This window comes from Anguilla anguilla, chromosome 8 (assembly GCF_013347855.1).
Source record: "Anguilla anguilla isolate fAngAng1 chromosome 8, fAngAng1.pri, whole genome shotgun sequence".
Lineage (NCBI taxonomy): Eukaryota > Metazoa > Chordata > Actinopteri > Anguilliformes > Anguillidae > Anguilla > Anguilla anguilla.
Genome location: NC_049208.1, coordinates 28,612,016 through 28,626,327, shown reverse-complemented (window position 1 = coordinate 28,626,327; position 14,312 = coordinate 28,612,016). Strand labels below are relative to the sequence as shown.

Sequence of the window (14,312 nt, the reverse complement as noted above, 5' to 3'; positions counted from 1 at the left end):
CCAACCCAAACTACTCTTACATGAAAACTGCTTTCTGCTACCTTTGCCAAGGTTTTTGCTCCTTCAGCTGTCATATGTAAGCTTGTTTCCACTGTAGCACTTAGCTCTGTGCTGCAAATCCGTGCTCTTATGCCTTGCCACTGGATTAAGTGCAGAGTCACCTGCAACGTCAATTTGCTCTTACATCTCCATTTGGAGATTTGTCAATAACACCTGGATCCTGCTGAAATGAATGAAAAAAGCATCCATTTTGCAGTACTCAACAGGCAATGTTATTTTTATATTTTTATGAGCAGAAGTATGGATACAACAGTTTATTTTTGTGTTGGACAAGGGAGTATTAATTAAAAATGTGTTTATTTTCTGAATCCAGCAGTTCCAACTATCAATACCCTTCTTAAAATGTTCTGAATATGTGTGGTATTGCAGGCTTTTTCAGTCCGTGTTCTAGATTTGGGTTCTGAGTTTTACTCACTGTTATCCAGCCAACTGAGTAATCTTGCTTTCTGAAATAGGTCCTAGAATTGCTGAATACCAAACAAGGAATATCACAAAATAGTTGCACCAGCACTATGGAGTAGCTACCGTACGATGTTCCCACATGCTAAGGAGTGCACTAAGTGTACAGATCGTTATAACACTGCATAATTACTGTTACCATCTATATGGAATCATTCATGTTGCCAAAAAAGCTATTTTCAATATCTCTGAACACCTCACCTCTTCACTTGAAATTTTGCTTGCAGCGTTCGTGGGTGTGTCCACAACGGAGATGTGGGTGGGGTTGAGGATGAAGAAGGCGTGAGTGGAGTTTACAAACACTGAGTCTACAAGGGCCACAAAAAGCTACAAAGTATACCTTTAATTAAATAAGGAGTCAATTAAAATAATGAACTGAAATCATACACTCGTTATTGAATGTAGGCTCACTACTTCTAAATTACAAAACAAAACAGGAGACATTCAACAAGATGCTAATTTGTAATTACCAGAAAAGAGAGAGACTGAGAAACCAGACTCTTCCAGTTTCATTTCCATAGGAACAAAGGAAATGAGCTAAAATACACAACCAAGGAACCACCACCAAAATAAACAGAGGAATATTTTGTGCTCCAAGGCTCCAAGACCAGCTGCCACAGCAATAGTGGTGTGTCCTTCTTTTTGAACAATTGTTTTGATGAATGATTCGTACTGACTCACCTCCATGTAAAGATTTGTTCATTTGGATAAGCTCTCAATAAGTTGCGAACTTACCATTTGCTGAAGCTGCAGCTACTCCTTTTTAACAGTTTTCACCATTGGGCTGTGTACTAGCAATTATCCAATGGCAGCATTGATCCGCTTGAGCAGGGCGTGCTGTCTGAGCCCCTCCCATGTGTGTCATCAAAAGCAACAGTTCCTAATCTTAAAGCAGTGGCAATGCTGAAGAACAAATACGTGAAGTGACCAGATCCGCAATGAGCTAGCTACGCAGTTGCTGGATCCCTACCACTATTCCTCACCCAAACGTCTTCATATTGCAATGACAAACACTTGCCTGCGTAAAATTGAAAGCAACTGGCTTACAACTTAAGCCAGCTCTTTGACTGCATGATATACTGTAGCCAAAATAAAATGTGAATGAAAGAGTGTGTTTTCAGTATGCATTTCCCGACTGATTCTGTACCAATAAAGCTACGCATTCATTCAAAATTGTACCACACTGCTAAATATTGTGCTCTTTTAATAAAATGAGTCCAGTTGAACTATTTGGAACCTATCACACAGTGCTTATTTGCATGTAAATAATGGCCACCTGTGTGTCTATAGAAAATAAGAAAAGCACAGATAGCATAAAATAATGTGCACTGGTAAAACTGATAAGGATGACAATATATTAACTATATAAGATCTAGCCTACTTATTTTGCATAATGGAATATCACTGAGAAAGAAGTTGCAAAATATTTTACAGGTATAACATTACATTACATTACTGGCATTTAGCAGACGCTCTTATCCAGAGCGACTTGCACAACTTTTTAAATAGCATTTACATTGTATCCAATTATACAACTGGATAGATACTGAAGCAATGCAGGTTAAGTACCTTGCTGAAGGGTACAACGGCAGTTCTACACCTTTGGCACCACTTACTCTGCTTATACTCTAACGAGCTGGCTTGTAACCTTGTATTATATTTACAAATATGTGTGTTCTGTTTTTACACCCCCACACCCCAGTCTGCCATTTTATGCTCCAGTGTATTTGAAGTAGATAACAATAAAATAAAGTGGATAATTTAGCTGCATGTTCCCCCTTTGTAAATATCGTTAACAAAGGAAGCTGTTTTCATTCATTATTTTGTAAAGTATTTGCAGGAAAACATAGAGGACTACACAGCTAAACATAGTCCCTGTAATCATCAATACTCTCTTTCAGGTCAGGTAATTTAGATTAATTAGTGAGAACACAAAAGTAAATTAGACAGAACACTTAAATTTCCTCGCCACTGCAGTTTCTATAGGGTGCTGAGTCTAGACGTGACTCAGGTGGAACAGTTTTTGCTTCTTTTTCTTCTTTTTTATAGAAATGACCAATAATCAGTTTAACAGTTAGCCTCTTGCAAAATGACTGAAAATCATTACAGTATTTTCTATGCCTGGCCACATTTAGGATGCATCACTGCACTTACTTTAATTTGTTTGTTTAGTTATTTATTTATTTATTTAATTTATTAATTAAATAAAACATTTACTCTCAAAAGAACCCCCTCCCCTCCGCCATGCACACATGCAAGGCCTGTAATTTCCCAGTCCCCAACCCCCCCCCCCCCTTTTTTTTTTTCTCACCTGAACTTTACAGAATGTCTGACCTCTGAAGCGAATGACACATGTCTGATTTGTCTTCCCTAAGGAATATTTGTAAGGACCCAGTTTTGAACTGAATTGAATGCTATTTTGATGGATGAGCTCAGCTTTCCTGCAACCATTTATACCTCCTTACAGTACCGAAGAGCTTAAAGTCTCAAAGAGCTCACTTCGACAACCAACAATGTATTGCACCAACTTGAATGATTCAAAGCAGCCGTTTTGTGCCAGAATGCATAAAATCAGTTGAGGTGACAAGGGATGGCATTATCCAGCTTTAGATGATGGAAAATGTAAAAGATTAGTCCTTTCCCACAGGTGCATAATGTGCACCCAACGCTGTTGACGAGGCAGTCCTTTCCCAGGTGTTGTAAAAGCAAACTCTGCAGAAAGCATAAAATCCGAAGGGACACAATTTGAATATTGAGCAGTGATTTGAACGTACAAAGGGACAACTATTTTTGAAAGTTTAGTTTGCGGCTAGTTTTATGAGGACATTTTGTTTTTTTCTGTCACTGGTGCTCCAGGCTAGTTTCACCCTTTTTAGAGATCTCCAGACCTGCAGTAATATGTCTGGTAAGAAATAGCTTGTTTAGGTGGAGAGAAAAAACATCTGTCTAGTGTGGACCTGGTGGAGAATGAAGAGTTTCTGGGAACACTGCATGTTTATTTTCTTTATTTTGTATCCAGTGTCCCCACTTACAGGAACTGTGTTATGTAAATTACCTATATTTACAAAAAAAAAAAAGGAAAATAATATGAAGTAGGATCTTTGTTTGCTTTCAGGAGGAGAGAAATAACTGCTGTATTAATATCTTTGTGGAATGGACCCCTTTCAATTGCTGTATTTATCATGTCCATCAACAGCTTAAACAAATTTTAAATGATCCAAAATATTTCCATATGTTTCAGAATTATATATTTGAGCATACAATTTTTGAAATAGCAAATGAATCTGAATGAGATCAGTAATAAGTATTCCATGAGAAGACAACAATAGGAATACAAGAAAAATGCTCATAATGCAGTTTGAGAGCTAACAAGTGGCTGGGTCGGCTACCATTAAAATAATAGTGTTGTTTCACCCTGTGCATGAGAAATTCAGATCACATTTGTAGAAGAGAATTCAGTTCACTTTTAATAATTTCAACTGATATAGAATCCAGAAAGTTTAGTTGCTTATGTTCAAGATAAGCTATTATTTTCTAGATTTGTGATCTTTGCAAGCCTTGGCTTTGTTCAACTGAGAGGCAAAATACTGCAGACTTATCCATGATCAAGCCTTTAGTAGCTTCCCACAAAATGTGAGAGTCTGATACTGAGCCTTAATTAATGTTTAAAAATAATTTTGAGTTCAGATACAAATTTAGCAATGAAGCCATTGTGTAATAACTTGTTATTAAAATGCCAGAGAGGGTAATATCAGAATAAAATCGATTCTTGAATAAGTTTGGAGTCTGGTTGAAAAAGGTATACTCCCTAGCTGATGGGTTAACAGCACACCACTACTATAACTACTCATGCAAAGTCATCTGTAAATCTGTTCTGCGATGATCTACATGATCTAGACTGGAAGCAGACTAGGTCGTTCAAGAGAACAGTTGAAAACTGCATTCATAACAGCACTAAGATCACAGCAGAGTCACATTTCAATAAGTGTTTAGAGAGGGAGTTCATGTTTTGTCTTTATTTGCTTTCGTTATGAGTTATATTTTGAATACACGCGTAGGCATGGTACATATGGGAAAAATAATAACACACCTTTATGCTTTTCTTTAGCTTCCTACATGTTTTTTGTTCTAATAATATCATTTGACATTTTCATATTTCCAACAAGCATTTCGCCTGCAGGTCATAGACCACACTGAGTTTGTAATGAACTATGGGAGCCAAGAAAAGTACACAAATGTTTTTCAAGAAAAGATATGAAAAAGACCGGAACATTGTCCTGAAATGGTCAAATGCCAAAGGACATATATCACTGATTTTTAATGTCAAGTTTCTGAGAGTATGAAAGCTGATTTATTACTTGTACATGCACATGCAATGTGTAATGTATTAGATTGGAATGGAGTTCTTCCCAACTATGCCATCAGGAGCAATTTATCAAATTTTAAGGAGTTATATGTCATATAGCAGCACATTACATGTGTCTTTGGGTTACCACCTGCAGGTAGTTAAAATGTGTATGAATACGTTGTTACAATTGTGTGGACATTGTGAAGTTTTATCTGAACTCTGTGTTTTACGTGAGGTCAGAAGGTATGCAAGTTAATGTTCTTAAGGGCTGTGAGTCTGTGGTCATTGTGGTTATTTCTATTGGAAATCCTGAAAAGTTCCAAAATGTATAGGTACGGGGCATGCCCTGCCAAGCCGTAACTTACCTGCCATCCCAATAGAATGTATATGTAAGGACATGAATAATAATATTAATAATAATAATAATAATAATAATAATAATACACATATTGGGCTATGTTTGAATATTTGGGCAAATTTATTTGTTGAAGTCATTTTGATAATTTTTTTCACAGTAGAAATGCTGAGGGCACAAAACGGACAAGTAGCACTCTGTGAGAATTCAGTGGCTTTCATGCATGGTATGGAGGGCGGCTTCTTACATAGAACATGAAGTATTCCTGACTTTATGAATTTTAAAACTGAATTAAATTAAATGAAAAGCCAGATGGACTATCACACAATGACTGTGAAAGCTTTGAAATATACATTTTTAGGAAAGTGCACTCTATACATTTTGTTCAAAAATCTATAAATATTCAAATATTTAGGCTAAATAAAATAAAATACATTTATTTACATTTGTTCCCGCATGCAACAGGCAAATATTTTTAGGGGAAGTCTTGTTCTGTTGTATGTACCTAGTATGCAGTCACATAAATATCATAAATGACCACTTCTGTGTTCTGTGTGCAGCTATTGAACCTGTTGGCTGCTTTTAAAGTATGCTGGTACAGGTAGATTTCAGGCACCTCAGCTGGGAGTGTGTGTTAAGGTGGAGAAAAACCTGATGACTGAAAGTCTCCTTCCCTCGGACAATAGTTCAAGCAATTATGTACTCCCCCTAAGTGCTCCTGGTCAGAGCTAGTACTGCTACAGACACAATTACACACCAGGTCATGAGATTTCACTATACCCTGGATCACATTATCATGCACCCAGAAGCACAGTTTAAGCAGTGGTTTAAGCAGCAATTACAGTGATTGCTGATGCACAGGGATTCCTGATTCACATGAATGGAGAAGCAAGGAATATAGAAATCTGCACTCTGGGACAAAGTAGGAGATACAGGTCTCTGCTGTTGCAGTTTAATGCAAAAAAAAGGCATTTTGCCAAAAATAGTTATGAAAATAAGAATTTGAAAGCACAGTATTTTGTCACCTTTGCACAATACCAGGTAGATGAAATATGTCAGACAAGATTACAGTTAACAAAAGGAATGGCAGACAGTGCAGCATCGGGAATAGAACAATGAATTAATAAGGAAATAAAGCAGCTTCACCCACGGCTCAGCTCCTGGAATCGACTGGGGAGCTTGGAGCCAGCGGCAATTAAGACGCATGGCTCTGAGAAGAAGCTCCCCGCACTCTGGGAGCGGAGTCGGACTCACTGTGGGGAGCTAATGATTCCTGCTTCTATAAGGCACAGTGACAAGTCTGCTGGGAACACAGCGGAACAGCCTGCCAGGCTGCACCCCTCCATCACCCCATCACCCCCCCACCACCACCACCCCACACACACACAAACAAACCCACAGACACACAGACACACACACACACACACACAAACCTACAGATACAAACACACACACACACACACACACACACACACACACACACACAAAAACCCACAGACACACACATGCATGTACATACACACATATACACAAGCACACGCGCACAGACACATATACACACACATTGACGTGCACACACACATACATCCCTCTTAGACAGTGAATCAGAATGGTCATATTGACTGAAAGATGTACAGCCCCCCTCCCCCCCCCCCCACACACACAAACACACACGTACAAGTGACAGTGGCGCTTAAGGGAAAAGCTGAGTGTGGCCGAGAGGAGGTTTAGAGCTCTTTGTTCTACTCTTGCTCTTAATTGCTTAAACAGGAGCTAATTAATGGATTAAGAGGAAGTGACAGTGCTCATATACACTCTCCCTCCCCAGAGTATGCTCATTGGGACTATGGTGTAGGCCGCCAAAAGGATGCTTTGCCACTATTTCTACAGTCTTGGAATGTAAATGTTGAGTTTTCAGATTAAAGAAATAAGAGCTGATCAATCGGCACTGAAGTTGGAACAGAAACAAAGGCACTTGCAGTCTTATAGTGTTTACCACACTTACCGTTCATATGAGGCCATACCCATTGGGGATAAATTACGGGTAAAAAGAAAATAGCTTAATAAACTTATTAAAGTACTTCTACTACAAACCCACAAGCTTTCCATAGGAGGAACAAAACAATTTCTAAGTGTGCTGCATAATGGCGCAGTTAAAAGGAGATGGTTGGCAGCATTTGATACGAAAAAAAATTCTCAACAGCAATGTCTTGAGGGATTCACGTCTAATCAAAATCAGTCATGTCCTGTGCTGCTATTCTTATTTTTCTTTTCATGTTGTTTTCACAGAAAATACTAATGGAGTTCCCAAAGCCAGCGACATCTGATGTGACGGAAATTCTCCATTCCTTTCCAATGTGCCCAGCCCGTGCTGTACCCTGTGTGTGTCTGTGTGAGCTGAGCTCCACTTGAGGTAGGTGGTATACACTCTAAGAACACTGCAGTGTTTCCCCTTTTCACACCCCATGTAAAATCCCTTTAAAGGCTTACGTGGCAGGATGCCATTCAGCCTAGCTGTGGAAATGCCCAAGCACTGTATTCTTCTCCAGTGCAAGAGTAGGTTTAATCTAGGAAAGGTTCAACACAACACAATCCCAGGCCATCCAATCTGCGAGGAAGACTAATAAGTGAGCCAGCTAACCACATTTTGGTCTCTCCAAGGAATCTTCAGAATTTTCTAAATCAAAATTAAACAGAGTAGAATGATGCCTTTTATTGTTCCTTGATTATTGCATAAAACCGTAGCAGCTAATCAACTTTTGTTAATGTCTACACTGAATTTGTGTACCACATGGGTAGCAAACCAGGTAAAGTAGCTACATGATTAAAAACCATCTAGGGGGAGCTAAAGACAAAAATGGAATTCCCTCTGGTAGTAGTAGTATAGTTTGATCTTTCCAGTTTGCTTTTCAGTTGATTTTACAGTTTACAGTGTTTGCTGTGTATTCAAAGTTAAGTTTGTTGTATTTCATTAGTATTTTCCTGAAGGACATATCAACAGTTCTCGGTCTCTTATTTGAACTCACACTCCTGTCCAGGAAAATGCATCCCGCAGACACTGTCTGCCCATCTCCATTCATGGTTTGCAGATCCCCTTCCCATTTTGAAAACTCCAGAGTAACAAAGTAATTTGGGCTGGTGTTGAGTATAGATGGGAGGGGAGCCAAGGATTCAGTGTAATTGTTCCAAGGGTTTCCCAATCACAAAATCCTATTCCTGTGGATATTAGAGCAGGGTGTCTGTAACTCGCTGGTGGGACACGCGGTGATGGATTAGTCCCAGAACTAATGTGGTCATCCACCTGTGAAATGAAAACCACAGTGTCTGCGAGCTGTCAGGCTGGCACTGAGCATCCTGTAAGACACAATACACACTGTGAGCACACAGGCATACATACATACAAACACACACTCACACACACACACACATACAAACACACACAAACACACACATGCACGCACGCACACACGCGCACACACGTACACTCACACGCAAGCACACATACCACCACACACACACATTTTTTAGTATGAAACACCATTTAAGTTGGAGCAGAGTTTAAGCACATTAGCAAACATTCTCAGGAGACTGATCACGATGCTTTCAATTTTTAAGTAGAAAGGGACCCCACTCTCATACTGAAAAAAAGATACCCCCACTTTAAAAGAACCCTTTTAACATTTAACATTTGCATATTAGCCTGGATTACAGCAAACAATGCTTCTGAAAAGAGGATCATTAACATTAGCAATACACTAAAGTGTAGTTTGCTTTGGGTTAATCATAGCTAATTAGATTTCATGCAATCTGGATCATACTGCAGAGCATTAAAAAATAAAAATAAAATAAAATAAAGACACACACACACACACACACACACGTTTCCTTCAACTAAACAGCTGTTCTGTGGGAGATTGAAAAGCATGTAATTTAATACCAATGGTTTATCATCAACATTTATTTGGAGTTGTATATATGCAGATGTTGCCTTGAATGTGAATTATTTATATGCTTTCAGTTACAGTTACTTCCATATTATTCCATATTGAAATTTTTCAATGGGCGCTTACATTCACACAAGAACAAAAAACCAAATTAGCCACATGCTCGCTTACAAAATGTGTGTTAAAATGCAAAGCAAAATAGTCACAAAGTGCAAGAAACTAAAAGCTTGAATTACAAATATTTATACAACATTCCCAAGATGGTCTGTAACATTTATCATGCATTTTTGGGGGAGGTTACAAATAAGAAAATCAGTTTACACAGCTTAAACTTTGAAGGAATTAATTCAAAGATGAGCCCATGAATGAATAAATCATATTTCTTCATATTTTAATAAGAAAGTTCAGATTAATTGGGACCAGGCGCGTAGCAATCCTTGAAGAGATTTGCATATTCAATATTTTATAAGCATAAACAAATTTTCAGTAGATCGAAGAGCCATCAAGCAAATTGTAGAAAAATATACTTTCATCTACAGCTTTGGAAACTGGGTCTTCTTCATTTAGAATAATTTTACAAAATATACCATGATGCAAATCAGGGTGATTATATGAGATTAAAGTTTCCATGAATGCTCTCAAATGTAAACTGGGGTTGTCCTGGGATTTTACAATTGACAATTGCACGGTTTTCACTGAGGTTTGGAGTATTGTCAAAGATGACTCTAAATTGTATGTTAAAATGTTTGAATAGTTATATATATATATATATCTGCCACATGATCTGAATTCATGCATCTGTATGAATTTGATAGAATTGTGAAGATATTTAATTGTTTTAGTGTACATTAGTGCTTGTGTGCATGAGTGTCACTTTACGCTCTGTGCACCGGGTCGCACTGAGGTGACAGCAATGTGAACTATTCCTGTGCCCCACAAGGATTTTGCTGTTGATGACTTCACCTAGGTCAGGGTGTGAAAACGTGATTAAACCCATCTTTGCTGGCCCAAGGCACCATCCTCACCAAGGTACTTTCCCATTGAGGCGCTCAGCTAAAACATATAAATGCTATCCATTTCTAGATATGAAGGCATATGTTATCTTACTGTAGCTCTGCCATTAAATAAATTCATATCATGTTACCGGGCCTCACACCTTGCACAAGCACAATACAAATAGAAACTAATGAAAGAGAATACTGCAGATACCAGTCATAACACTGACCTGACACAACATTTCAAAATCACAAAGGGTAAATATAAAAGAAGAATGATGTGCAGTCAGCTAGATCTGAGATTCACTGCAATAACCAATAAGAGAAACAAACCTAGAATATTCAAAGGAATCCACAACCGTCGTCATCCAGAATATTCATCTTTGCATCAAAATTGCCTCACATTGCATCAAACTGCTCCGTATAAAATTTCCCCAGGGATTACATAACTGTGCTTTAGCCACAAAACCTGTAAGAAAAGAAAAGCTCCATGTCTGCTCTCAAAATCCATTTGTTTACAATGACTTGGCATGCTCTCAGCAGCCTAAAAGAATACAAATATTTTTTGCACTTTGGAGAAATTAAGTGCTCAGGTAATTGTCATGTAACTCTGGCAAGCTCTGAAGTGAGAAGGTTTGTATATACATTAATGTTCAATATGCTGTATATGTGCATCACATTCAGGATAATTAAGAATTGCATATAGGCTATTATGTCATCACATTTCAAAATCACTGATGGAAAACACATAATGTCACTGAAGTTAAATGTTTTGTGATTATTAGCCAGCATTATTGTACAAAAGCATATAAGCATGAGTGGTACATTGAATGTTTACTTTGATTTATTATGGAAGACATGAGCCTGACATTTGGTTTCATAAACCGGTTGCCTGTAACCACCTAATGCTTTTATTGCAGACCCTATAGCTAGCCTGTTAGATGAAGCTCGTTAAAGGTAGTGATGCAAATAAGCCAATGAGAGAAGCTAAACACCTCTGGAAAGCCACTTTCTCTAATCAGTTTGTGTTGCTGGAATACTACAGTTTACATCACATAGACCCCAAGCAAATGAACACAACAGGAAAACACTTCCACTTAGACTTCGACTTATAAAATACAAAAAATTCCCGCCCAAAACACATAACAACCTCATATTCATAGAGCACCACAAATGTTGACATCATTTTTATTTTAGACCTAAATGATTTCAGATTTAAAGGACCATGGATTACAAAATCTACAACCCGAAGAGCTAAAGTTTCAGAGATTGAAGAACTCTTTCCCTAGTTATCATGGCAATCACACTCACATAGTTTTCTTTTCAAACCAAAGTTATGGAAAGAGGGGGATTTTCTGAATCTATTAATTGTCACAGAGAGATGAAGCAGGGGCCCAAGTGGAATCAGTAGAACTGAATTTAAAAATCTCATGAAAATTCATTGGAATTTCACTGGTGCACGGTTCAGAGGATCAAACATGGTAGGCAAAATAAAAGTGGAGGATTTCTCATGTCAGCTAGGTGCCTACAAATGCATACCACATGCACTAGCTATGGTCCTCCAGGACCAGGGCTCAGCAGCCATGAAGATGGGGTTTATACTGAACCATAAATGTCATGGGGTACAAAAGGTTAAAGCAGACTGCTCAGTGTGATTGGACCCACAGAGGGACGTCCAACAGGCTTTAATCCGCGGACAGGTAATTCTCTGCCCTCTGCCCTCCCCCTGTACACGGTAAACACAACCCTTGGGTTAATGGAGAACAACCCCCGTGGTTACTGCAGGCCACGTTCACTCCGCGTTCAATTTTTATGGGTCTCGACTTATAAAGAAATCAGCAAGCAGCAACCAATCTGTCAATGAAGGCTCTTTCTCCCGGCTCATGTGACTCATTCTGCTGCAAAGGGCGTCATTCTCTTGTACTATGCTGTGATAAAAGCCAAGAATAGAAAAATCTTTGAGGGTCAGTCGCAGCACACATTCTCAGATCATTACCTGTGCACAAAAGAGTCATTTTTTATGTTTGTGTTGTATGGTAAATAGGTGAATAAATGGATATAATAAATAAGTGTTCATAGTTGATAAAGTAATTACCACTAATTTGCACAGATGATGATTGACAGCGATGTTTGCAAGCAACACTCATGTTTTAAATTCAGTATTATTACTTAGTACCTTGGACATGCTGTGTTTTTCAATGTACAGGGGCTTTGATAGGTTTTGTTATAAGTGGTGGGAATGGCCACATTAAAAATGAGAGCAGTTATATAAGTTATACTGTATATAACACAAAAATCCTACACTGCACAAAAATCCTAAATAAAAAATGAATAAATTCAGGATTCAACTAATGAACTAATCATGGTCTTCATTCAAGATTTTAAGTGGAATCAGGTGTCTTACTGCTGGGATAAAACAAAACCTGCAGCAACACCAGCCCTTTTCAGATAAGATTGCACACCTCTGCTTCATACGGTTGCATTTTTCTTTTTGGTGCAGTGACACTCAATCTTGGTCCTGGAGAGCCACAGAGCCTGCTGGTTTTTATTTTTCCTTAAGATCAGCAACCAGTTCAGACCCAAGAAACCAGGTGGCCTGTGTTAACTATGTAATCAACTGCATTAATTGATAAATTGCTGTACTACTCAAGTGGTGAGTAACAACAAAAGCCAGCAGATCCTGCAAATCTCCATGACTAGAAGAGAGGACCACTGACTCTTTAAGTTTAAATGCTTTTCGTAGCATTTAAACTTTCATCCATGTTCACTTTCCTTCCTGACTCTCATTAGATCAACTAATTATTTTTTATAAATGTCTCACTTAATGTCTCATTGTAATTGTACAATTAATCAATTGACTGCCGTTGGAGTGCCTATGGTGTCCCCTGGAAAGTAACCATTGAAATATAGGTTTAAATCCCTGCAGGTCATAATGGTGGTGTAACAATGTAACTGCACCCAGAAACGTTTGTGGCCTCTGGCTTCCTGACCAAGGGACTGACCATCCGCTGACTCACTTTCACTATGAACTTATCTGGTCAACCAAGGCATAATTAAGTGCCCGTCCCCTTCCTCTTGTGACCCTGTTATAAACTCACTGCTTGATCAGGAACAGCGCTTTTAGGAGGAAATGGGGAGCCAGATTTTACACACTTAAACATTAAAGCAGTAATCAATGGTTTATCTGTCAGTGTTTGATTGACAGCTCCAATACCATGAGCCAATCAAATGCTTTTGTGCCCAAAATAATCTACCAACCAGCTTCCAGGGAAAACACGTGGAGTTCTGCCGCGTCAGTGACAATGACATTGTGAGCATAAAAACTCACCAAAAACTTTATAACTTTTTTCAGAGGGTAAAGACAGTGTCTAACCGACCAGACGCACTCCTTAAAAACATTGTGTCCCAACTCACACCTCCCTTGATCACCAAGATTTGCCTGAGTTGGCCTGCTACCATCCACTAAATAAACCATGCTGTTTTATTTCCCATTGACAGCTGTTTTGAGGAACAAGTACAGACTTTTCCTCCGATACCTCCCTTGCGGCCTGACCCAATGGAAGGTCTGTGCACATCCAAAGTTGTCTTGACTGGAAATCCGTTGTGACCCCAACTTCAAAGAAGTCTTCCAGGAGTCCACACGCACCTGCAGTGGCCTTGGACCATCTGACGAGCTGACGCATCACCTAACAGAATTAAGAACTGGCCTCCACTTTTATTGCTGTTAAGTATTGAAAGGCATTTTATTTAACAATGACATCAAATAATAGGATAGGAGTCCCTGCCCTTGTCGTCTGACCTTGATAAAAATTAATTTTATGAGAGTGATTTAAACAAACTAACCACCTAATATAGAGTAGCGTGTCACTAACCCATGACACAAATTAAATGGTAGTACTGTCAACTTCTATATTTAGCCATCAAATAATGATCATTTCCTTATCAATTATCAGTTGGGCTCTACAGACGTACAAAATTCTGATTTGTTGTTGACTGGCTTTCATTTTCAAAGACTGATTTCAGGTAGTATCACATTTGGCCAGCGATGCCAAAATTAGAAACCATGTCATTCCAGAGAACACTAATATATTTTCGTATTGATGGTAAAAACGTACATTTAACATTGATTGAATCAGTCATCTTTATTTCCA

At 38.5% G+C, this 14,312-nt stretch overlaps 1 long non-coding RNA gene across 1 annotated transcript in view; it reads left to right on the top strand.

Moving 5' to 3' along the window:
* LOC118233148 overlaps positions 1–7,657 on the top strand; it is a 91,402-nt gene extending 83,745 nt beyond the window's left edge. Inside the window, exon 4 of the long non-coding RNA XR_004766459.1 lies at positions 7,512–7,657. This is a non-coding gene — a long non-coding RNA (uncharacterized LOC118233148). The remainder of the gene's footprint in view (positions 1–7,511) is intronic.
* Positions 7,658–14,312: the final 6,655 nt, after the last annotated feature.